The 27,327-nt window shown below is 32.7% G+C and overlaps 1 long non-coding RNA gene across 4 annotated transcripts in view; it reads left to right on the forward strand.

The window, feature by feature from the left end:
• Nucleotides 1-27,327, forward strand: part of LOC146995522 (uncharacterized) — a 465,923-nt gene that overhangs the window by 157,732 nt on the left and 280,864 nt on the right. The window contains exon 3 of one of the 4 annotated variants that reach the window (XR_015043125.1): nt 5,095-5,357. The exons of the other annotated variants lie outside the window; for them this stretch is intronic. This is a non-coding gene — a long non-coding RNA (uncharacterized LOC146995522). Of the gene's footprint in view, nt 1-5,094; nt 5,358-27,327 lie in introns of those variants that run through there. 4 annotated transcript variants of the gene reach the window in all.

A 27,327-nucleotide genomic window follows, 5' to 3' on the forward strand; every position in this document is an offset into this window, starting at 1 on the left:
AATATAATAAGACAGTGCATAATTAAATAATTAAAAATGATTACAGACTGAAAATGATATATTAAAATGCTTAAATTTAATAAACACGTTATTTCGCCAGAAGAGAATTGACAACGTGAACGTTAATAACATGAACAGAACGAATTATAAAGCCTTTATGGCATTTTTATCATATTAATACAAGATTCAATCTTCAAATTTTTGAATAATTAAAACTATTTGATGGAGCGAATGGTATACCTTAAAGAAGACTTATTTGCAGAATTAGATCCCTGAAATGGCATTAGAAAAGTTAGACTTATTTACACAAATCCTTAGTAGAATATTCGAACCATATTAAATGACCCCTTTAATTTGCATAAAAAATATGGCTTGTCGAAGTACATCTTCGGGAGGATCATATACCTATTCGTCCATTTTATCCTTGAGATGTTCTAATATATTAAACAAACTTATTTGAGATAACTTATCAAGTATCGGTACTTCTAAAATGGCAGCTAACATTCAAGTTCTTAAAAGAAATATTTCAGTAAGTATGCCATTATCGTTCTAACACAGGAGATTTCTTCTTTACAAGTGCTATTCTTTCAAACTTTTCTCCAAAAGTACTTTTATGGAAGCTCTTTAGATGGAGAGATAAGGTGATTGACAAATTGTCGAATAAAATATCAGTGTATATTCTTCCAACCTTTCCCCTTTTATCGACAGTATTTTCTCCTTGAGAATATTTTTAGATTATCACTTCGATATATCTCTATGACCTTCATTTAATTCTGAGGGTGACCTTTTCAGTTGCTTCCATAATTTCGAGTTTTTACGTAAAGTACGGAGATAGTAGTAATAATCATATTGTTACGAATTTTGTACTTAGATAGCTTATTTTAGTAGAATTATAAGTAAAATTGTTGTATTTCTTTTGTAGCATGAAAAATCTAAGCAGAAGTTATGCTGGAAACGTAATAATATGGGCAAGTGCATTTTAACATTGAGTGTGTATCTCGGCATATTAACATGTGTATCTCGGCAATTTGGCGAGATATCACCAAGCTGATAAAGTTTTATGCGACTTATTTCGTAGCCAAATTTGGCGACCATTTGGCGACATTTTTTTTCGGTACCTGTATAACCGTAATATGTATTAAAATTGAATAAATGTAATTGACCACTGCGTTAGCTGTAATCGTATGTCCACCCTAGTATAGCTTTCCAGTAATTTCGAGAAGCAGAAAGCACTAGAAATATCTCGGCGGCCGATTGAAAATTATTTAACGCCGAAGAGAGAGTATCTGCTCTCAGTTACTTGGTTAGCTGCTGTTGTTATTGTTGGAAGTCCAGCGTGAAATCGGATTAGCTTTCTGTTTAGATGCGCTATGCATTACGTTGTGTTTAACGTTGTTAGTAGATTGATGCGTAACTACTGATTGTATTCTGTGATACTGGGAAGTCATCTACGAGTATTTCTGTGGAAAACTAGAGTTCTCAAATACTGCTTTTGATAAAAATAACCTATTATCTGACTTGTGCATTCAACCTATTATGAACCCGTATGCACTCAACAATGCATAATGTACTAATCATTACTTTTTCGCTTTGATAGTAAATTATAACTTCAGTTCAGTAGTAATCTAAACAGAAGTTATGCTGGAAACGTAAGAATAGAGGGCAAGTGCATTTTAACATTGAGTAAATGGGTATCTCGGTAATTTGGCGAGATATTACCAAGCTGATAAAGTTTTATGCGACTTATTTCGTAGCCAAATTTACTTTACAAATAAAATATGACATCAAAGTCGAGAAACTGGATAGTTGATAGACGAGAGTTTGAATTATTTATTGATAGCAGCTATTTCGTCTGCATTTATTGTTGGATATCGTTTCATTTTTGTCAAAAACCACACAAGGACATTCATTTTGATTTCAGTCGATCAGCCAAATGCACTTATTCTATTCCTCTTATTGTCTTTAAGGAAACGGTAGACTTTAAAATAGCTAAAAATCAACCAAAATATTGACATTTTTTTACTCTCATAATATCCCATATACGTAACTACATCGAAAGCAAAAAACCACGTTAAAATATTCTAATTTTTGAAGAAGTTACAAGCATTTAAAATGTGTAAAAAACGTAAATTTTGCCCTTTGAGGAAAAATTAAAAAAAAATTATTTCAACAGTTATTTACTGAGGTTGTAATAATTGATATATTTTCTCAAAAAAGTGTTTATTTCTAAAAAAATCTCATGTGTACACCACATGACTTCCTTGTACGGAATATTAAATTATACGCATTTTTTCTTGCATTTCATTTAAACTTATTGTACTGAACTAAATCTACTTCGCCGACAGCGCATAAACCACAATAGTATAAATGCATTCTTTAAAATTCATTCTAGTATTTGTTTACCATAGCGACACTATGGCGCTAGATTCACTTAGCAGTATTATATTTCGTTCATATTATAACTCATAATACACAAAATTTATATCATTTAAAGAATAGAATTATGTAATTGTTGCCACATGTTCTATTCAAATACTATAATAAAGCTAGAATGATGTATAAAAGAAATTAAGCAAATAAAAGAAAAAAGAAAAAGTTTTCCACAGACGATTGAGTATTTCTCATTCAATTAATTCAGTTCTCACTTCGCGAGAAGGCAGAAATACATAATAAAGTCATAAATAAGAAAGTCATAATAAGAAATACAAATAAAGTCAAAATATCTATATTAAAAATTACGAAATAAATCTTAAACACTTATTTCCTCGAAAAAATTCCAGAAAGGATTAAGCATGATTTAATTGGCAATAATAAATGAAGCCGTTATATTTGTTGCTGCGAAGCTAAATTTCTCTAGATTGGCAACAAATCCACTAGTCTGCTGTTTCAAACGTAAACAATCAATGTCCGCCATAAAAAAAGGCTTAGAGGCACTTAAACAACTTTAAAATTGTTGATAATTCTAAAAATATTGCATGCATATTTACTAAAGGCATAGAAATCTTAACCGGAAGATAAAAATAACATAATTCAATCATTTTTAAAGCAAAAAAGTGCAATTTACAAACATATAAGAGTAAAGAAACTGAGATCACTGAGCCGGGTAACAGAGTGGATATATATATATATATATAAATTTATATAAGTTTGGTGCGGCCGATTGCAACCAAAATACGAGATGCACATCTGCATGTTATAGCAGTCCTATATAGAAAATTTCAACGTTCTGAGGCTAATCGTTTTTGAGTTATGCGAGATTCGTACGTACGTACGCACGTACGTACATACGTTCGTACAGACGCCACGAAAAATTCTCTTCAGAATTCATTTTAAAGCAGTTTCATAATTTTTTTTGTAGGAAACGAGTCTTTTATTCTGTCCTTACGTACAGATATCACGCAAAAACATCGTTAAACTGCATTCGATAGCGGTCAAAATGAGTATTTTCGTTGAAGTATGCTGCCTGAAACTTTTCACGATTACAATACTTCCTTTATACTTGGAAGTAAAAAAAGGCCTGAAATGTCAGTATTGACAACTATTAATGAATTTAACTTTAGTTATGTGAATGCTATACGTCTAGAACAGGAGGAAACAATCTCGTTTTCCCTAATCGTTGCAAAAAAAGGTGATCAACGTGGCTTGAACCGAAGCAAAAAGAGAAATTTACCTGGTTGGAAAAAAAAAACAGAAATAGCAAAAAATATTTCACAGTATTAAAAGATAATGTAAATGTAACAAATGAAGGTAAAGTATATGATGCGAGTGAATTTTAAAAGTTTCATTGGATATAATGCATAAATTGTTTCTACCTCTAACTTCGAATCACGCACCAATTTGCGATATGTTTATTTTTCTCATATTAATATTATGAGATTAAAAATAGTTAAATGATACGAAAATGTTATCTAGTGTCTATATATTCATATTTAAATTTAATTCGCTGTTTCTCGTGACCATATATTAAAGGTAAGTTTGAAGAAAAACTTTAAACTCGCTTTTCTCTAAACAAAATTTTTCGCTATTCGTATGTTTTGAAAATGTTCCATGCGTCTCAGTTTTAGTAAAAATGAATATTTGGTAGAAACTATCTTATTATATCTTACAATAAATCTGTGCATGCAATTTGGATATGAGGTTATTAAGAAATTTAAACTTGTGGTGATGTTTAACAAAAGGTGATATTTTTCCGAAAACTAGGTTTAAGTTCACATAAATCCTTTTTAAAAATTTCTGATCCATCCTATTAAATAACGGATACACAAAAAATTTTGTCAAGTCTTTATAGCTAACTTAAAGGAACAATTAGAAAAAAATATTGAAAATTAGCGCGCAATGAGCATTTTAAATCTTTAATTAAAATAATTACTTATTTGTTTTAAAATTTTTTAATTCAAAATAAATTAAAATTTTGAGCATATATTTTATAAACTGATGTTATAATACGTATATGTATAAAATTTCTTGTTGAAAACACAAAAACTTAAAAAATTTATTTTTAAAGTCCACCGTCCTCTTAAATCAAATTAGAATAAAATACTCCTCCAAGAAATATATGTAGCAAAACGTTTTTCTAAATGACATAATGTATTTTGAGGTATTTTTAACACATAATTCTATTTATCTAGATTCTGTTACCTCAAACTTAAATTCTTTAAATAACTTACTTTTCCCATTAGGTCAAATGAAGCTATGTTCATTTTTAATTTAGTTAAGTATGTTTTCCTTTAAATTAAGTTGGATACCAAAAATTAGGCCATAGATTAACACGTTGATAGAACACGTATGATGGGGATATTATCACCACTGATAATGAAAGCGCAGATGATAATGAAAAGCTTTCCTTTTAGTTTAATGAAGTAATTAAGGCCGTAAAATTGGCTGAATAGAAAATTTAAAATTACTACTATAAAGCACATTTTTGAGACAGAGCAAATGACTCTTTATATAAAATTAAATTCAAGATTTATTCCCGACTTAGATTTTTTTCTTTTAAAGTTTAATCATATGTATTATATTGTGAATCATATGTATATATTGCGTTAGTAATATGATTTATTTTAACAGTAATAGGTTTTTCTCCCTTTTTTAAAGGTATTTTCTCCCTTTTTTCTGCATGCCTTCGTGGTATAAAAGTAGCACACTCGGAGCGTTATCCAGAGGTCCAGGCTTGAATCCTGGGAAAGGCACTGCATATTTTTCAAGTCTCTAGCACAGTGGTCGGCAAACTTATGAGCCAAAGAGCCAAATATGAACAATACAACAATTTAAAAAAAATGGGAGCCAAATCTGCTTGTTTAGTAAACTTTTATTACACTAAATAAAACTAAATTTAATACTTAATAAATATTTATTAATGCGAACAATGTGCTTGCATCTCCTTGAAAAGTTTGAGTAAGTCAGGTTTGTATGGTGTTGTTTTTAATTTTAGGCATGATTCCAAGTTCTCATCAATAAGGTGATTTCTCATTTTACTCTTGATAATATTCATGCTTGAAAAAGATTGTTCGCATATATATGCAGAACCGATAAGGGAAAGAACAGCAAACGCGAGATTTTTCAGCTGATCGTAAGAGTAAGGAATATTATTTCAAGCTTTGAAAATGATCACATCTTCCTTCTCCAGGTCATTCAAAGCAGACCACTTGTCAACACAAGTGAACGAAGATCACATTTTTTCTTCTCCGATATTTCCAATTCAACACAAAGACGTTCGAATTTAGAGCGCCATATCTCCTTGCTCTTTAAATCCAGCAAATGTATTTCAAAGCTACCAATGTCAATTTCAACAACGGCAGACACGGTAGATAAGACAAAACTGTTTACACTGCAACTGCTGCTCTGTGATGCCAATTTGTACGTTCACTACTTTATAAAAAGCATGCACGCGCATGCCGGTAGTTTGTACATGGTTTATGTTTACGTTTACGAAAACTGATAAAATTAAACTCGATATTCGTTACGTAATTTTACAACAATATAAAAATTTAATTGCCTATCTATCTTTTTACTCAAACAAAAAATTATACATGTTCTCGATTTATAGAAGAATTTTAATTTATCAAAATAAGATGTAATTTTTTTCTTACCAATTTTTTTAAATGAAAATATTTTTGCGCCTTTCGTGGCAGAGTCGCTCTTAAGGAGCCAAAAAGCCGCACTTTGCCGACCACTGCTCTAGCATCAACATACCCGAATGACTCTACATTGGCGCCAGAAGTGAAAGATGAGGATGATGATTCTTAACCACCAGGAATTGGCGGTTGAGTCCCCTAATGCCCAGTCGCCCTTAAAAAGGGGAGTATATAAGATATTTTCTCCTTTTGTTCTGCATGAATACGCGGTGTATCGCTAGCATACTCGGCGCGTATTCGAAGAGTCCTGGTCTGAGAATCAGCTAGGACATTGCTCCTTTTTCACGTATCCCGTATCAAAGAAGTCCTAATGCCTCCAGGAAGTTATGTTTTTTAATTAAAAATATAAATAAATTATCTTTTTTGTTTAATTTTGCTACAGAAAAATAAAAACAGAGAAAGGTATTAAATTTTTCGGCCAACATTTAGGAAAATCAATTATTTTATTTTAGTGAAAGGATAAAATTTTCTCCGGTCCTTTATAATAAATAGGTACATTTAACCTGCAGACATTTTTTTTTCTTCAAGGAGGGCTAATGCACTGTGTAGTCAGAATATTCGGAACCCTGTTGTATAATAAATATTACGCAGGGAATAATATACGTGAATGCTCGGTTCAAGAATTTAATTCGTTCCTTAAGGCCGTTCGTTAACCGAAATGTTCTTAATGCAAAACAATTTCCCATTGAGGAATTTAAGTTTAAAGTAAAGTAAGCTTAAAATGGAATTAATTTTAATACTTAATATCAATTTCCGTTTAGGATTTAATTTAAAATTAATGTAAAATGTCAGTTTAGGAATGAATGTAATTAATCTAATTAATTAACGGAAATGTTCTTAATACAAACAGAGTTTGCCATTTAAGAATTAATATAATGAAAAAATCCCCTTAAGGAATTAATATAACTAACGTAATTAAATGAAAAATAATACAAAGCAATTTTCCGTTAAGAAATTAATGTAAAATGGTTTAATTCATTCCTGAACACCAAGCAATTGCTTATTTAAACTTTACATTTCTTTGTACACACGAACATAGCTCAAAACCAAAGGAAATTATTAAATATGAAGCAAGAATTTTAAATACAATTTTAAATAGACAAAATAGATGAAAACTTAACTTTACTGTACCTACACGAAGGAGAATAGAAAGCACCATTGGTAAATAATGAAAAAGATATTATTTGGATGTGAGTTTTCCTTCCATAAAAAAAAAAAATCCGCAATTCTTTTTAAAAAGCATCTTCTTTTATTTCTTTACTCCTACGTGCCGCTCTGCATTATACTCTGTTTCACCCAAAATTTCTTCAAGCTAGTTTGTTATAGCTTAAGTTTTAAAATTTTATTTTTCGAAAGTCATACCTGGTATTATCATCGAAAATGCTTTTACTATAGCTTGCTACTGCTTTAGCAGGTTGATGTTTTACGCGAAAACTTGCCTATAACCATATTTAGCATAAATTTTGCGGATCATAGGACTAGGATCATGTTTCTTTCTTCCTTTTCTTCTGAAGCATTTCTACTACAATCATGTTTTCTTGCTGGTATTGAAGGTGCAGTTGTTTCTTGTGGAGCTCATTTTTATGTTCTCCATAACTTTTATAACCTTCATTGTAACTTCCGATCCAATGGAGACAGAATATCTATGAAAGATAACTTACGATATGTGACACAATTTCATATATAACAAAAACAGTCCTAAGTTTCGAAGCGCTCAAAATCTGTCTGTAACACAATCTGGTAATAATTTTCTCGAGGCCGAATATATGGTCCCACAAATCACATTCTGCAAGGATTTGTTAAAGAAAGTTGCTCAACAAAAAATTATATTAAAAAATGTTTCAATAAGTACCGAAGTATTAATTATGAGGCATAAGTTACCATAAAACACCTTTAAAAACTGCACGAGACACTGTTCATCATCCAAGGCATTTTTTATTCAGATAATTTGCTTGTAAACCGAATTGTTTGTGAAAGGATGCGTTCGTGATCCGAGGTACCACGTTATTTAATTTCCTTCTTCTTTCTATTAATTATATTTTATTTATGATATACTACATATTACTGTGAACAAAAACTTTTGGATATTTAACCGCCATGCCTGTATCTTTTACATGAATATTTTTCTCATCAGTTAACCCTAACCACAGTATAAGTATTGTAATTAATGCTGTAAGTCAAGTTATTAAAATTAACGTGAGCAATTATCTTTATATAATCTTTAGAAACCGAAGACTACATCCAGTTCTGCAATCTTATTTCTAGCACCCAAAGGTTAAGTAAAAGTTCGTTAATCATGTCACTATCAACAACTACGTGCGACAAATATGAAATATTCAATAAAAGTAGCCGGAAGTAAATAAATTGACTGGTATTGTTCAGAATGGCAAAAAGTTTTATGTTAATAATAGTTTTGATTTCTAAATAAAATTTTAATACTTTGAAGAACCTGATATTTCGAAGGCGTTTAAAATAGAGCTTTTCACACTGTGTAAAGCTCAATACGTCGAAGGTGCAAATTATAAATTTGTCTAAATATCGACATCAAAATAAACTAAGTAATCGCATTACAGTTTTAATAGTAAATAATAAGTAATAAATAAGTTATAAAGTATTGTCTCGCTCCTTCCAGCATGCCTTCCTGGTGTACTGGTAGCACACTCGGCGCGTATTCGAGAGTTCCAGGTTTGAGTCGCGGCGAGGTTATTACAGATTTTTTAACTCTTCTGCTTCAAATAAACCTAATGACTCTGCAAAGTGGGTATACGAGATGGGTATAATCTTTCAAAAGGATATTTAAATGCAAATACCTCGCCTTCTATGAGGACTATACAGTATTAAGTGGCTCAGTTTGCTACATTGATATACATAAATATAATATGAAAAATAACTGAAATGCCATTCTATCTTGTGAATTGATAACAGTTTTCATATTTCGACACTACTCAATTCTCTAGCAAATTCAACCCACGTGCATTTATGGAACTTAAAGGGTTATTTAGCCTTCTGAATCAATTCGAGTTAAATTTCATACTAAATAAATTTTTACTTAAAACAAACATCATAACAATAATTAATAACTTGTAATATCGCGTGGCCCCCAACGTGTCAGCAACTGTGGTAGTGATTGCTAGGAAGTGTAAATTTACACAGACACGTAAGAAGGGTTTAAAGCCCTTTTTATTCAACTTTAAAAATAACAGCTGCGTCCACTTGACGCTCACAAACTACGCCGACCCGGCGGTTTAACAGAAACAGAAAGTAAAACTGAAAAATAATGACTGGATGAATAAATAGCTAGATCACTACCTACGAGGCTCTGAGATCCTAACTAACCTAACCGCGTTCTAAAATACAGCTGAGATTCAGCATTCAGCAAAAACTGCCGAGATAGGCACACAGGCCGAAACGCGCGGTTCTTAAATTTCTACCTAGCAACCTTCACGTTCGGGATTCAAGAAGCACACCTACAAACTCGTTTTCCTTCTATTTAAACTCAACTTCCTTCTGCTAAATTTGAATATACTGCACGCTCTGCTACAATTTACATATTCTAGCATTGGCGATTCTAGCGGAAAGTAAAGGCTTGACAGAAAAGATAGTTTTAACTTAAAATAAATATAAACCCTACAAACTATAAAAGCATCATAACAGTTATATCTGAATGTAATTTTCCGCACTTGAAAGAATGATATTGAGAATAGAACAAGATAATAATTCCATTTTGTATTACCATTTTTCGAAATATGATGGGATTTTTGAGTCTCACATTCGTCTATAAGTTTTTATCTTATATAATATTCAGTTTTTTGCTTAATAAAACACACCATTAAATAACGCCTTTGACATAGATCTGGCCTACAGAGGAAATTTTATTATATAAGTATAATTATATAAGTATATATATATATTTCTTTTGATTTTGAAAAATATTTTGAGCTATATCAAATTATAATTTAACTTTTGGAATTATTAAGAAATATTTTGACTGTTATATTTAGTACAAAAGAATTCTATTATGATATAACTTGAACTCGAATAACAATACAAAACGTGCATTATTATACGAGCCGTGTTTAGTTACCAAGTGTTTATCTTTAATATTAGTAACTTATTCAAAACAGAAATAGCGTGAATTGTTTAAACATTTGCTTAATTAATTTCCGGTAAATAATTAGTAAAGGCAACAAATATCAGAAAATATTAGTTTTCTAAACGCTTTAGTTCCTAATAATGAAACACGCTAAAAGCAGGAGCATGGAAACCTCCAACGCAGTTAATTAAACCTATAGTTTCAATAGTTCGTTAAGTATTCTTCCCTCATATTTAATAAGATTTCCATTCTCTTCGTAAATAAAGAATAGAATAAAGTAAATAACCACCGCAAGTATAATAAATCGTGCAGATCTGAAGCAGGGAGAGAAATTTTACCTGTTACACAAGACGATGAAAGAATTATACCCAAATCTGAGATTTTGCATTTGATAAGAAATAAGAATCAGGAAACTAACTGAATTCATGGATGCAAAGAGTGTGCATTTAAAAAAAATGTAAAGACCATTTAAAATTAATAGAAGACAGAAAATCCGAAAAGAAATAGAAAGGAGAAATTATCTTACAGTTCCCAGCATGCGGGAGTATCAAATTCAAGTTGCATGCGCTTCGTATGCACGATCTAGAAACAATCAAGAGGAAATTTCTTTTTGTTTTTTAAAAAAGTGAAAAAAAAATTAACAAAATAAAAATGAACAAAAAAAAATCTGAAACCTTTCAGATTTTACATTGCCCCCAAAGGGGCCTTTTTTACGTTTTGAGTGTTACCTTTATTTATTAAAAAGCATGTTTTTCACATTTAAACTATAAAATTCAGTTCAAGAGCCATACTGCAAAATAATTTTAAAATGAGCATAACTTTAGAATTTCAGATACACAATCTCGTGCGCTGATGATAAAAATGTTTTTTTTTCCCTGCAATGTTGCCATTCCTCGCTTTGAAATCGTTGAGTTTCTTAATGAAAAATTCTTTAATCTCTGACAAAGTATGTAAAAGAAATTTCAAATTCCAAATTAGGACTTTCAGATGCCTGTATTCGCTGGAGGATTACGTTATTCAAACTTTGATGGCTCTAGGTACCGTCATTTTATCACCGTGCGAGAAATATACACGCATTTACGTAGATTCTATCATAATTTAATTTCTTTAAATATAATACAGGGCTGTAATACTTGGTGGCAACAGCTTGAAACGTGAATCAACGAAGAAAGTGAATCGATGCAAAATTCCAAAACGAAATTAATAGCCCTTCTGTGCTAAAGCCCTTTGGGCTAAAAATACTTTAAATAAATTTTAACTCTTCTTTACAATATATTTATGAAAATGTCACATAAATAATAATAGTAATATCATATAGGAGGAAAACCCAAACTGCAATTTATTTTCTACCTGAAATTTAAATGTTGGTACTTGTAACAGATATTTGTTGGTTACACTTTGTAATTTAAACATACTGAGAGCTAAATACATTGGTGAAATAAATTAAGAGAATTTGCATATTTTATCGCATTGCATGAAAAGAACTGAACTGAAGGAAAAACCACTGCTCACAGAGATAAAAATGCAAATCTTGTACGGCAAATAGGTAAGCGTACACGTGTGTGTAGGCAGAGCCAGCAGAAAAACAGGCTTTATAAGCGCGTGAAGGGTAAGATGAATTGCATTCGCTGGCACACCTCGGCGAATTTCTTGCTGTTATCTTGCAGCAATCGGTTAAATTTACATTCGAACGGTAAAAATGAGTAACCACCAACGTTTAGATGATGGAAAGAGGTGGCGAATTGTGGGGAGGCTAGAGGCAGGCCAATCACAAATCCAGATATGCAGAGAGTTTAATTTAACGCCCAGCGTCGTCTGTAACCTATGGAAACTGTTCCAGGATACTGGATCCATCGAGAGAAAGCCTGGGCAAACTCGTCCAAGAGTCAAGACGGCCAGAGAAGATCACTATTTGTCCATTTTAGCGAGGCGAAACAGAGGGCTACAGCCTGTCAGTTCTCTCGGGACTTGTATGCAGCCACAGGAACCCCTGTAACAAGGGTGACTGCTTCCAAAAGGCTGAATGAGAGAGGGTTGTTTGCCAAAAGACCGGCTGTTTGCGCCCCGCTCACGTCTATGGACAGAAAAGTCCGATTAGCATGGTGCAGGCAGCATAGTGATTGGAGTACGGAGCAATGGGCGACCGTTCTCTTCAACGACGAGTTCCGTTTTAGCCTAAACACCGATTCTCGCCGTACTTTCACATGGAGAGAGCCAGGGACCCGCTGCCTGCTTTCCAATGTCCGTGAGATCAACAATTATGGCAGTGGCGATGTAATGGTCTAGGAAGACATCATCTTGGATGGCCGCACACCTCTCCATGTCTTTGACAGAGGCTCTGAGACTGGTGTGAGGTATAGGGATGAGATCTTGGAAGCCTATGTTCGCATTTTCCCGGGTGCAATGGTCCCCGAGTTCATCTTACTGGACGATAACGCGAGGCCACTTAGAGCTCTTCTGGTCGACGAATTTCTCTAGAGTGAGGATATTCGCTCATGGATTGGCAAACAGGTCTCCAGAACTCATCCTTATAGAGCATGTCTGGGACGCTCTGGGGAGGGCAATTGCAACCCCCCTCGAAGAACCATCCAGGAACTGAAAACAGCGCTGCTGAATGGGTGGGACCAATTGACACAGGCGCTGATAAACTGCCTTATTTTCAGTATGCGGGACGCTGCGGGTCCTGTACGGCTGTAAGAGGGGACCATACCCCCTATTAACCCATTTCTTTTGTGTGTTCTGCAACCGCTGTTTCAGACCTTCAGATACCCCTGAGTGTTACACACAAACGTGTGTGTCTATTATAACTGTTGAATGTTTATTATATCAACTTGTTCACACCAAATTTCATTAAAAATCTGTCCAATAGTTCTGGAGATCGTAGATCAAATATGAAAATTCTCTTATTTTCTTACACCAGTGTATTAAACTGTTAATTTGACATTCGTTTCAAACAATTTTAACAAATTTAATTAATCATTAAATAATTTATATAAAAATTTAATTAATTAATCATTAAATAATTTATATAAAAATTTAATTAATTAATCATTAAATAATTTATATAAAAATTTAATTAATTAATCATTAAATAATTCATATAAAAATTTAATTAATTAATTATTAAATAATTTATATAAAAATTAATTAATTAAACATTAAATAATTTATATAAAAATTTAATTAATTAATCATTACATAATTTATATAAGTTTAGAAAACAATTTCTGAAAGGTTTCATATTTCAAAGGTTACCCGAAAGGATTTTTTTAAGCTTTCGCCGACCTCGAAGTCTATCACTCTGCAGTTAAACTCACTAATACTAAACCTTTTTTCTTTGTCTTTTTAGCTTTAATGTTAAGCATCATTTTCTTCGCATTTACGAGCATATAAAATACACGAGCAAAATTATAAATGTTTTGAAAGCAGCATAGAAGTATACGTTTTGAATTGTCGATGCAGGGTTAAGTGTTCGCATAACATTTTTCTGTTTCGCTCCAGTATTCTTTCAATTCATAACATATCAATGTTCAGTTTTAAGATAGCTCTACAAAACTTCTTTTGTACGTTATTATTAAACTTTTCTGTGTTTACTTTTTAAATATCACATTTTTTGGCGCTTATGCCACAAAATATTCGATTCAACATCAAAAATCATAAAATATTTAAAAGCAGCGTATTTTTAGAATTCCGATAAAGAACCTCGCGAACTGGAGATAAAACTGTGTGCTTCTGCACAGTGTTGCCACTATTCGATTTGAAATTGTGGAGTTTGTTAATAAAAAATTCCTTAAAGCTTCATAAAATACGAAATATATAATAAAACAAATTTGAAATTCAGGATTCGAGCTTTGGGTGGAGGACTACATTATTCAAAATTTTATGGCTCTAGGTACCGTTGTTTTTTCACACTTTGAGAAACATACATGCATTCATGCAGATTTTTCCCTATTTAATTTCTTTATATATAATGCAGGGTGATAATACAAAGGCTCTTCGCACATTTTTAAAACGATTTTGCTTTGTTGTAAAAAACATCTGCTTGAAATATTTATACCTGACACTATATTTTTGAACGTACAAATTATCACCTGCTACTTAACAATTTTGTTTTCATGCAAAACGCCTCTTTTAAAGAGGAAAAGGATGGAAGTCTATGTTTGTGTTCTTTCCGTAGAAAATTATTCCTAACTAGTTATTAAAAATGTTTTGAAAGCCATGAGCTTTCGATATCGAAAGTTATGATATATAATGCTGTCAAGAACAAAGAAAAAATGTTATAATTTAGCTTCCAGTGGAAAAATAATTCCAAATACGAAACCAAAGAAAAAAACGGAGTGTTTCGAATGTTGCAAAAGTAAGATATTTAATGTTAAAATAAAATCCGCCAATTAACAGGACTGTTGCAAAATTATTAAAATGTTCAGCGCCAACTGTAAATAAAGTGATTAATTCTGAATTTAACCTTGAAAAGCGGAAAAACGTAATGTGCATTGTCTTTATCCATGACATATTGCCGAAGACAGAACCTGCTGCAGAATTCTTCGTGAGAAATATTTATGCGGACAAAAATGGTGAAATGTTATCACAATAGACGAATCTCGGGTGTAGTTAAATGGCTGGAATAAAAAGAGATCCGTTTATAATATCGAAGAGGACTAAAACAATCTTGAAGCAAGAGTCAAAGAAGCTAAACAAAGTTTTCCTAAGGGATTTAAGATTGATGCTGGTTTTTCGTATAACGACAAATTAACCCTTAAGAAGAGTTAGAACCCTTAAGTAAAGAGAGAGGAGAAAAATGTCAAGATCAATACCATATATTATCAGAAACATATTTTATACCCAATTTTCAAATATGAAATAATTTCTCTTTGCACACAGTGTGATCAATCAGTACAACTGCATCAAGACAAAACAACAATCAGTAACACAACAAAATCTACATAATTTCCTGGAAAAATGGAACAAGAAGCCCGTATCAAAGTCACACCTTTCACTCATATGCCTATTAAATCTCCTTACCTGTCACCAAATTATTTTTGCGCTTTTGGACTTTCAAAAACGCGGGTTGTCCAAATGCCGACCTAAAAACCTCCTTGGTTTTGGAAAAGGCTGTTCGAGAGCAGTGGGATAAAATACCTCTTCCGATACTACAAAAAGCTTTATTGTGTTAGAAATTACGATGTATAAAGATAGTGAAGAATAAGAGTTATCAAATAGAGCATTTAAAACATTTTAAAACTGTAATTCTATAAGTTTTGAAATGCGCATATACACGGTGCGGCAGCGTTCATAGCGTAATTTGACTTGTCTAGTACAATGACGTACTGCATGGATGCCTTCGAGCTCATGCCGCATTCGTGTACTAATGAGCTGCCATTTCGAGTGAGACAGTGATATGGATGGGTGGACTGCACAGCATCGTGCCTTTGCTGTTGAAAGTTATTTCAAGAATAACTACTCTGTTATTGCTAGGCAGCGTCTATTTCGGCAACGTTTCAACTTGGGACGTCATGAGAAAGTTCCAGATGGACGGTCCATTGCGACAGACATTTCCAGGTAGAGTAATTTCTCGTTTTGGTGACATTTCCTGGCCGAATCGCTCACCTGATCTTTCATGTGCAGACTTTTTCCTTTGGGACCACCTGAAGCAAGAAGTTTTCCGAACACATTGTCCCACCATTCCTGAGTTGAAGGATCGCATCAGAACTGCCGTCGGTGATGTCCCAGGGAATATGTTACACCGAGGTATGGCAAGCTTCCAACGCCGCCTAGATGAATGTGTTGTGCAGAGGGGCCATCATTTGACAGGCATCATATTCAAAACGTAATCCACGCAATGGACAATGACTTGCACATTAGCAAATGGCATACGTCTAACTATTAATTGGCATAAAAGGTAATAAATAAATTACAGTGACTTCCTTATGGTGTGTTTTTAATATCGTACTATGAACGCTGCCCCACCGTGTATAATTTAAACTCATTCAACATATATCTTCTAGTTCTGATGTTTAATGCGGAATTTCAAAAAATATGAAGTACGAATAAATGATGTATTATTATATTAATTAAGCTCTATCTATAATCTATAATATCATTTTAAACCTTTACACGGTTAATGTAATTAGTAAATGCTTCTAAGAACACATATTACATAAAATTGAGTAGAATAATTGTTTCCGAGCCTTCTAGCATTTTTTTTTTTTTTAGTCCAAAGGGATTTGAATCCCGAAGGACTATTAGTTTCGTTTTGGCATTTTGCGTCGGACTCATAAATGTCGGTTCACTTTCTAAACTGTTGTCACAAAATGTTCGAGTCCTGCATTATATTTGAAGAAATTAAATAATGAAAAATCTGCATAGATGTATGTATATTTCTCGTATTGTGATAAAACAGCGGTACATAGAGTCATCGAATTTTGAATAACGTAATCCTCCAACGAATATGAGCATGTGGAAGACCAAATTTGAAATTTGAAATTTGTTTTATGATCGATTTCCTATTTTTTAAAACTTTGACGAATTTTTGATTAACAAACTCAAGGATTTCAAAGCGAGCAATGGCAACGTTGTGCAGAAAAAACATTTTTATCTCCAGCGCGTGAGTCTCTGTATCGGAAATTCTAAAGATATGCTCGTTTTAAAACTATTTTGCGATATTGCTGTTGCACTGGATCTTATGGTTTAAGTGCGAGGAACATGATATTTAATAAAGAAAGGTAACACACAAAATGTTAAAAAACGCCCTTTGGACGTAATTTAAAATCTGAAACATTTCAGATTTTTTTTTTTTTTTTTTTTTTTTTTTTTTTTTTAGCGCAAAGGGGCGTTAAACCCAAAGGGCTATTTATCTCAAAACCGAATTTTGCATCGTTGCACTTTCTGAGTTGATTCACTTTTCAAACTGTTGCCACCAATTATTACCGCTATGTATTTTGTTTAAAGAAATTAAATAATGAAGAATGCATGAATGCTTCCCGCATTATGAAAAAAACAAGAGTACCTAGAACCATCAAATTTTGAATAACGTAGTTCTGGAACCGAATATGGGAATTTCGAAGCCCGAATTTTTAATTTCGAATTTGTTTTATTATCTATTTCAAAGTTTGTAAAACTTTAACGAATTTTCGATTAACAAACTTAACGATTTCAAAGCGAGCAATGGCAACACTGTACGAAAGAAAAATCATTTTTATCATCAGCGTGAGAGACTGGATATGGGGAATTCTAAAAATATGCTGTTTTTAAATATTTTGTGATATTGCTGTTGAATTGAATTTTATGTGGTTTAAGTGCGAAGAACATGATATTTAATAAATACAGATAACATATAGAACGTTAAAAAACGCTCTCTTAATGGTAATATCTAAAAGTTTTCAGAGTTTTTTTTTTTTTTTTTTAAATTAGAAACTAGCCGTTCTGCTCGCTTTCAAACTATTTATTAATTCACTATCGTGATTCAGTCCATAGTTGAAAGCAATTAAAAAAACAATGTAACCAAAAGGTTTGTCCAATTATCGAAATAATTAATGAGTTAGGAAAATATCAGTTCTTTGATTGCACTTTACTCTGAAAATAAAACATAAGTTGGACAATCAAAGGCTCTAAAGCAATGATTTCTAATTAAGGAATAACACCCATTTAAAGTTACTTGGAAAGCTTCAGAAGCAGCTAATTAAATTTCGTTCCAATGGGTAATTAAATATTCTCTCTCACTTAATCCCAGAAGTATTTTGTTCTTTCAGATGTACAGCGTTTAAAGGATAATCTAAATACTGAAGTAGCTACAAACTAAGGAAATAGTAATTATATCTCGTATATCTCAGATCAACTGCTGTTAAATTCAAACAATTAAGTTGCTCTTCAAAAATGATATTAATATTATTCTTCAAAAAGTCTTAATGAGTGAAGTATGATGCTGGATAAAATTATATTAATTGTTGTATTAATTAAATTATATGAATTCAATAATAGTATTAATTCTAATTAATATAATAATTAAAATATTAATTACTATATTAATTAAAAAAGCTTTCAAAGGGTGTCGCTATGAGTTTCTTTTCAGTATCAGTTGAGATATAACATAAAGTATTGGCAAAAGAAAATTTTATAAAGAACTTAAAATGAGCTTTTAATGGTTTTAAATAATTTCCGCTCTTTTATTCCTATATTTCATAGGAATGCAAGCTTTAATCTTAGAGGATTTTTACAATTGTTTTGTACTACAGTCAAAGGATTTAATTTCGTATTATTCACAACATTATATCTATGTTTAAATGGATATATAATGCGTTATACTTAGATACATCGTGGGGCAGAGGAAAAATAATAAGACTTTTATAATATACAGGGTTAATCTGAACAAGTGGGCTAAACTTTACGGGCTGACAGAAGGCAGCTGTAAGAGCATTATACGTCATAGATGTATGTTCGGAACGCAAGCGGAGAGAAGTTAAAGGGTAATTTTCCACTGTCACAGTAAAAGAATGAACACAAGAATGAGAGACGATACTTCAGAAATCATTTTCTTAACAGAACATACTCATAGAAATTGCTCAAAAGACACCGAATATCACCGGCGACAATGGCGATTCTGGCGACTACAATCCATATTGGTTTCAATGGCGCAATCATTGATTAGGCTTTTCATATCAGTAGAAAAAATTCCAATCACGCGTGATCCGGTGATCTTGGTGGCCAAGCTATGAGACCACCTCGACCAATCCATCGCCCTTGTAATTTAGTAGCTCCTATAACCAGCAAACATCTTGACAAACCACGGTAAAAATGCCGTTGAGTGCGAGGGCCGATCCATTTTATACCATTTATTTACAATGCCATCAAGCGAGTCGCCGTTTACGTCCCAACCTTACATTCTATGACGAATATTACTTGCATAGCTGTATTCTGTCACCCCAACGTTTTCCCCACTTTTTCAGATTCACCCTGTATTCTATTGGTCATCCATATCATTATTTTTTATTTAATGCTTTATTAAGATTCTTACATAATTTTCTAATGTGCTAATAAAGTAAAGTTTGCTTTGTTTTCTGTGATTACGGCAAAGTCATCTGCCTAAGAGTGGGGAGGCCTTCGTGGAGGACTTTCTAAGGGAAATTGACTCGTATAACACGTTACACATGGAGGAAATAACGGAAATGCTCATGAAGCCAAATAGTTCACGGGATTCGAAACTCAGAACGAACTTCCAGCATTCAGAAACTTTACCGTTCGGCCGCGGGTGGGTTTAACAATGTAAAAGATGCTGAAAAATATACTATATTAAACGTTGTTAATATGCTACATAACGGCATACCATTTGTTACATAAGGGTATATACTGGAACATTAGGGTAAAAATGCTTCGAAAAATATATGTACAAAAGTATACAAATGTATGTACTATACAAATAGAATTCTAAACAAAGAAAGGGACCTGCAGTCTCTAATTTAAAAGAACTAATGAGCAAATTACAATTAATTTAAGCCTTTGCGGCACAGTGCGTCAGGTCTGGACACATCTAAAAATTTCCTTCTGTACGCACGGAAAAATTGAATGAAAAATATTTATAGGTTACTCTGAACCTTCTTTATTTATAGTAGATGGCAGCTCAACACAAACCAGTCCATATATTTTAGCCATGTTTAGTTTCTTAAGACTCGTTTTTCAAAGAAATCTTCTAGATTTTGTTTTTTAGTTTAGGGTATAAAAGGAATTGTTTGAAAAGAAATTTCTAAGTTATTTTTTTGGCTGTATGCTAATCTCCTTATTCTATATTAGTTTTAAATGTTTACCTTGAAATCTTGCCTAAAATCTAACGGCGAACCCTAAGTGTGCCCACTCACTGATCATCTAGAACAACTAAGAGTCTGTATTCTTTGTTTCTACGCATCTCATCGTTCAGTTCATTGACAACAATGCTCGTTTCAGCACTCTTTTCGAAGCTCTATTCAGTCAGTGGGCCCTTTTTGGGCACACCCAGAGAATTAAACGATAAGTGCTATCTTCACAAAATTTTACTTATGTACTCCTCTAGGCCTAATTAGACTGCCTATATTTTCTTTTATCAAAACTCCAACTATAAAAGGTAGCGTGACGAAAAGGGTTAAAGCAAGATTCCTAGCACGACATATACAGGGGTTGGACAAAAATATGGAAACACCTTTAAAAAACATGTTTCTTTGCTTAATATGGTGTAGGAAACCCGTTGGCATCCAAAACAGCTTGCAGTCTTCTCGGAATGCATAAATACAGTTCCTGTATGTTTGCCAAGGGAATATTATACCATTCTTCCTGCAAAACGGTGGCAAGTTCAGATAACGATGTTGGCGGTGGATAACGAGAACGCACTTTCCGTTCCAATGTAGACCACAAAGGTTCGATAATATTCAGGTCTGGTGACTGTGGTGGCAAGGGGAGATGGGACAACTCATCCTCGTGCTCAGAAAACCAGTCCTGGACAATATGAGCTGTGTTAACAGGGGCTTTGTCGTCTTGGAAGACACCATCACCATCGGGGAACAAAGTTTGTACCATGGGATGAACTTGATTAGCCAAAATGTTCACATAAGTCTTGGCAGTCATGTGCCCTGACGCAGTTATCATGGGGCTACCAGAGAACCACGATATGGCTGCCCAAACCATAACAGAACCCCCGCCATGTTTCATTCTTGGCAACAAGCAGTCTGTATTATAGGCTTGAGATGGCGTTCTCCAGACGTAAACTCGGCCAGAAGTGGGAAACAATGTGAAAGAAGACTCGTCAGACCATATTACTCGCTTCCACTGCTCTATAGTCCAGGCTTTCTGACTTAAACACCACCTTTTCCTGTTACGGGCATTAGCATCACTGATGAGTGGTTTCTCAATTGCAGCACGGCCAGCAATTCCCTGTTTATGAAGCTCCCTTCTAATTGTTTTGGTACTCACAGGGTTCGGTAACACAACATTCATTTCAGCAGTAACATTTGCAGCTGAGGTCTTCTTATTTTTCGTCACAATTGCCCTTAATTATCGTCTGTCACGATCACTCAGGACACACTTTCGTCCGCGCTGTGATTTAGCAGATGATGTTTTTCCGCTTTTCAAATATGCGGAATAAATCTTCGATACAGTACATCTTGAAACACTAAACACCTCGGCTACCTTGCTTACGGAAGCACCTACCATACGTGCTCCAACAATTTGCCCACGTTCGAAGTCTGTTAACTCTGACATAATGCAATGACAACCTCACATAACAGTACTCCGACAACAACTGAACTGTTTAGCACATTTACGAAGTTGTATAGGTGGCGTCAGTAGTCAAAAACGCCAGCGTCACCTACATATTTCATTAAAATAAATCTTTCTTTTCAAACATGCATTTCACAAGGTGTTTCCATATTTTTGTCCATCCACTGTACTTTCTGGCTTCTACGTTGCATAGCACTCTCAATCAAATTACGTTTAATTAATAACTTTAATGATGCTTGATTGCCAGTGTCCGTCAGCGAAATAATCTCTGGAATAAACTAACTGTCTAGAATAAACAAAGTAATCTCTAGAATAAACAACAATTTCACACAGGACCTAGATTCATCTCACAAAACGGAAGTCAGCCGATTAAATAGGCACCTCAAGAGCCAAGTACAGGAGCCCTGTAAGAATAATATGAAAATTGGTAAGCTGAACAATGCCTCTTTCTGGAACATGTAACATGAGACATCATGGTTCAGTATTCGCCTTCACTTTGTTGAGGAGCACATGGCGTTACATTAAATCTATTTGAAATTTCAACTTAAAAATTTAAAATCGAATAAATGATTTTATTTAATACTAAGGATATATAACTTAAATATACATTCTGCACTCTCTCTCACCCCCCCCACAAAAAATACAGTTTTATATCTTCGGTTCTGCCGCGCCGATTGACGAAATTGAACTTGTGTTTCATAAATGTCGAAAGCGTGATTTAAGATATATAATAGATTTACACATAGCAATATTCTAACACAGCTATCTTGACCCTAAATCAGACTTTTTCTGAAATGGCATATCGATTTTTTTTTTTTTTTTTTTTTTTTTTTTTGCATAATTCGATTCTACGATTGAAATTATGCCTAATTACGACTCAAATTATGCGTCTCAAAATTTCAGCTCTTCATTGTTAATTGAATTTCTTATATATTTGTTAATATTTCTTGCTTTATTAAATTGAATGGATTTCGTTTTTCACAGTTTGAAATTTAGGCTCAATCCAAATAAAATTCGCAGATATTTTCTAAATTACTTCAAAAAAAAAATGTTTATATTTAAAAAAGTTTATATTTAGCGATTCAAAAAAAGTTTATATTTAAAAATGTTTATATTTAGCGATTCAAAAAGAGTTTATATTTAAAAATGTTTATATTTAGCGATTCAAAAAAAAAGGTTTATATTTAAAAATGTTTATATTTAGCGATTTATAAGAACAATTTATATTTTTTAGTAAGTTTTATAAATTTTTCAAAAAAAATATTATGTTATAACGTATAACGTTTATGCCATCACCTTAAAATAGATGTAGTTCAAGACATGTCTGCAAAATATTAGAGTTTTTTTTTTTTTGCAAAATTTCTTAAGTTATAAGAGAATTTATATATTGGCGCGGTTTGAAATTATAATAAAATTTATATTTAGTACATTAATATATTTGAATTTATAATAAAATTTATATTTAATATATTAATATATTTGAATTTATAATAAAATTTATATTTAATATATTAATATATTTGAATTTGTAATAAAATTTATATTTAATACATTAATATATTTGAATTTATAATAAAATTTATATTTAATATATTAATATATTTGAATTTATAATAAAATTTATATTTAATATATTAATATATTTGAATTTATAATAACATTTATAATTAATATATTAATATATTTGAATTTATAATAAAATTTATATTTAATATATTAATATATTTGAATTTATAATAAAATTTATTTTTAATACATTAATATATTTGAATTTATAATAAAATTTATAATTAATATATTAATATATTTGAATTTATAATAAAATTTATATTTAATATATTAATATATTTGAATTTATAATAAAATTTATATTTAATATATTAATATATTTGAAATTATGTTGTAATAATAAAGTCACATATTGTTTACGCACTTTGCTAAAATTATTTGAAAGAATGAGCGACGCACCTTTGCCGTCGTGCACAATGAAAGGTAAAGGAAAATAGGTTACCATAGCGCGGCAAGATAAATTTTTTAATGTCTCAGTTTCTTACCAAACTTTGTAAAGTTTAATATTTAAGCGTAATAACAGAATCGAAATATGGAAAAAAAAAATCATTATGTCGTTTCAGAAAAAGTCCAGTTTTGTGTCAAAATATCTGTGTTAGAACAATGCTGCATATAAATCTAATATATATCTTAGTCGCGCTTTCAAGACATGAAAAACGCAAATTCAATTTCGTCAATCTGCCCAGTGGAATGGGATATATGGAACTGTCATCTTTTTTTTTTTTTTTTTTTTTTTTTTCTCTTCTTGTTTGGTGCAGAGTTTACGACGAAAGCATAGATTGTATTATCAAATTATGAGGATACGTAAGATTCACGGCTGAAAGATACACAAGAATAGGATTGTCAAAATTCCTGCAGATTGACACATATTCAAATTTCATATCAACAATAAGACTTAAGCTATGCACCAACAAATTAATTGTACCAAATTATAATTTTAAACTGCTCTCCCAACAGCTGATTTCATACACGAGGTACACGTCTAACTGTTTCTTCACCGACTGCTATATTAAGAGAGGGTAAGTTAGATAACCGGTTTTATATCTCAAAAACACCCCAAAGAAGAAGTTGAGATTCACTTTTTTTTTTTTTTTTTTTTTTTTTTTTTTTTTAAGTAATAGTTTGGAGTTTAACAAGAAGCTTCTGAGCAGATAGTGCAGAGTAAAAGAAACAAAGACGTTTCATTAACGATGAGTTTTCTGAGGATAATATTTCTGGAGGGCTTTCCGTTGGTATCATTACAGGGCACGCAAGTATTTTTTCCTGCAATATTAACGATCTGGAGAAAGGTATTTTGTTTCAGAAAAGGGAGAAGAATTCGTCAACGGCGAAGTATAAAAACATATATTACAAGAAACTACTACTATTTTTAAAAAGAAATTCTTATGATGACATTTTAGGCTTAATGCATGAAAATATCAGATAGGCAGGTTCATTTTTAAGTTATTCCATCTTAGATTTTCTACTTCAAATATGTATTAACGGTGAATATATAAGTAATTATACAATTTTAATAAGAAACATTTGCATTAATTTCTTTGTAGAGATATTAGGTATTTTTATTGAAAAAGCAAGAGAGATGCAAAATGAGCAACACCTTCGCCGGGAATCGAACCACGGACCTCTGGAATACGCGCCTAGCGTGCTGACCACTACACTACGAAGGTATGTCAAGAACGCGAGAGAAATACCTTATATACTCTCCCTTTTAAAGGGCGACTGGGGTTTAGGGGACTCAATCGCCCAAATCCTGGGTGTGGAGAATCATCATCCACCACCGTTTTAGTTCGGGCGCCATTGTAGAGACATTAGATTATTTGGAAGCAGGAGAGATGAAAAATGAACAACAGCTTCGCCGGGAATCGAACCATGGATCTCTGGAATAGACGCCCAGCGTGCTGACCACTACACTACGAAGGTATGCTAAGAAGGCAGGAGAAATACTTTATACCTTAAGCGATTTTAATAGGCGTAGTGGTATAATGCTACTAAGCAATTTATTTATTATTATCAAAATTGTTAAGCATGCCGGCATTTTTACAATCAAATCCTGGTTATTGTAACAGTTTTAACCTCATTTTCCGTCAGAGTGGCCAGTAATTTAATTTGTGAACAATGAATCCTGTGTTACTTAAAAAATACGTTTACTTGAAGGTTTACATTTGAGCAACGATAAGGGGTGCACGTTTAAAATAATGCTAAAGAAACCTTCTGAAGAACAGGAATGAATGTTATGGGCATTTTTCTGGTTAATTAATATATGCCTTATTATTCAATTTCACTGTCATAAATATTAAAAAATGGGAAACTGAGCGCCTGAGTCACAGATACCCGACATGTTGCGTTTTAAAGGCTGTGGTGTGATTCTTTAGGTTACGTTTGATTGCCTATTTGGATTTGGTGATGCAACCCCTTATTCGTACCTTTTCTTTTAGCGTTTGTTGCTTATTTTTTTAGCATGAGTGTATTCGCCTCGTGATTCTTCTAAGACAGCTTCTTTTGGTATCTGCCGCAGAATGGTCATCATGTCATTTTGAATTCCTTGAATTGTCTGAAAACATCATTCTTTTAGAACGACCTTGGTGAGGAAGCAGAAGGGGATCAGAAGGCGTCCAACCTGAAAAAGATACTTGTGGCTTGAGAGGATCTATTTATGATCAAACAAACACAAGCTTTCTTGACGAAACGCTGTTTGCTCAGCATGCAACATTGCGTTGAATGGTCGAGGATGCCTGAATCTGTTTGTCCTACAATGCAAAATCAACTATCACAGAGGGTGCCTCACCTATTTCATTTGTAGAGAATATGTTAATGAGATTTAACAGCTAAATTCAAGCATTTGCAAGCTTCATGCGCATGACATGACTTTCAGCAAACGTTCCTTGAACAGTATCACAGCCCACTAGACATTAATATTAACACTGTGCCTTCATCTGTTATCTAATTTCACTAATAGCCACCTGATCCATGTTGCTGGCTGATGTATGATTTGGCGTGAGGCTTGAATCAAAAGAAGGTTTGGATGTTTGTAAGTGCAGAGTACTTGTGTGGCATGAGGCTACTTCAAACTTTAACCAGCCAAAATTCTCTTACTCGTTCTCTCAAGATATATGGAAGAATAACGAAAAAGAAATGGGAACCTTTAGATCTGTCTCCTAGTATTTTCTCCTTCCCACTCTGATCCGAATTTCCCCCTTCTCACAGATGTAAAATCAGTCACCTATGTGGTGCACCCTGGACAGATTTTTCGGGAGGGATTACCGGTCTTCTCATACGATAATTAACTATCAAAGTTTCAAGCGCTAGGTAGAAAATATTTTATTACTTATGTTAGAAATGAAAGTTTTCCTCCTGTGACCAAAAATTGAGCAGGCTTGTTTTCGTTTAATTTAGAGGTGTTACCACATAACCTAAAATTGACAATTGACGGGAGGCGGATACACCAATAATATGCCAAGAAGTTAGCTGGTATTTTCTCACATCCCCGCATAACTAGCACTAGGCGGTACATCAAATAACATTGTAAGATACTGTGTGATACCGCTGTGAATCAGGACATATACATGATTATTACATAACTTCAGATACTCAAATTACTTTACAGCAAAACATACACTTAGAAAAGTACATATTACAAATGCATTTTACAGAATTTTGCAAACAAACATTGTGAAACATCCAGCAGTAGTAGTAAAGAGGGTGAAACTAGAAGCAAACTGATTGAGTAAACGTTCACGCGCTAGTAGGTCATGGATTTCAAAACTTATATATAAAAGATAATGCAGACAAAGAAGATGATATTGTCTTCTCCTGTGAGAGGACAAACACGCTTTAGTTTATATGAGTTGTCATACTTTGTCTTAAACTGAATATATAGTATAAACAGGTAAGTGATGACTGGAATATATTTAATGTCATTTAAACCACCTGATCTGGGAAGAAACACAAGCATATGCGTGATCCAATAGCTGGAAATAAATCTGTATTATTAGGCGTGATAATAAATGTTATTATCAGGAGGGCCAAGCCTGGAGGAACTTTAATAATCAGAACACATCAGATAACAATAATAATCAGAATACATCAGATAGCAAAACTCGGGGAATGGACAAGTTTGCAATATCATAACAAAAACGCATGCAGATAATTTACTAGCCTGATGGAACTTTAATATCAAATGATCAGAACACATCAGGTAACAAAAGTCGGGGAATGGGCCAGTTTGAAATACCATAATAAAAAAGCGCGCAGATATTCTTAAACTCACAAGTATGGTTTGGTTTATGATCGTAA

The sequence above is a fragment of the Stegodyphus dumicola genome, chromosome 9 (assembly GCF_044657685.1).
Source record: "Stegodyphus dumicola isolate Sdum_Otavi_A_Nest chromosome 9, ASM4465768v1".
In the NCBI taxonomy this organism is placed as follows: domain Eukaryota; kingdom Metazoa; phylum Arthropoda; class Arachnida; order Araneae; family Eresidae; genus Stegodyphus; species Stegodyphus dumicola.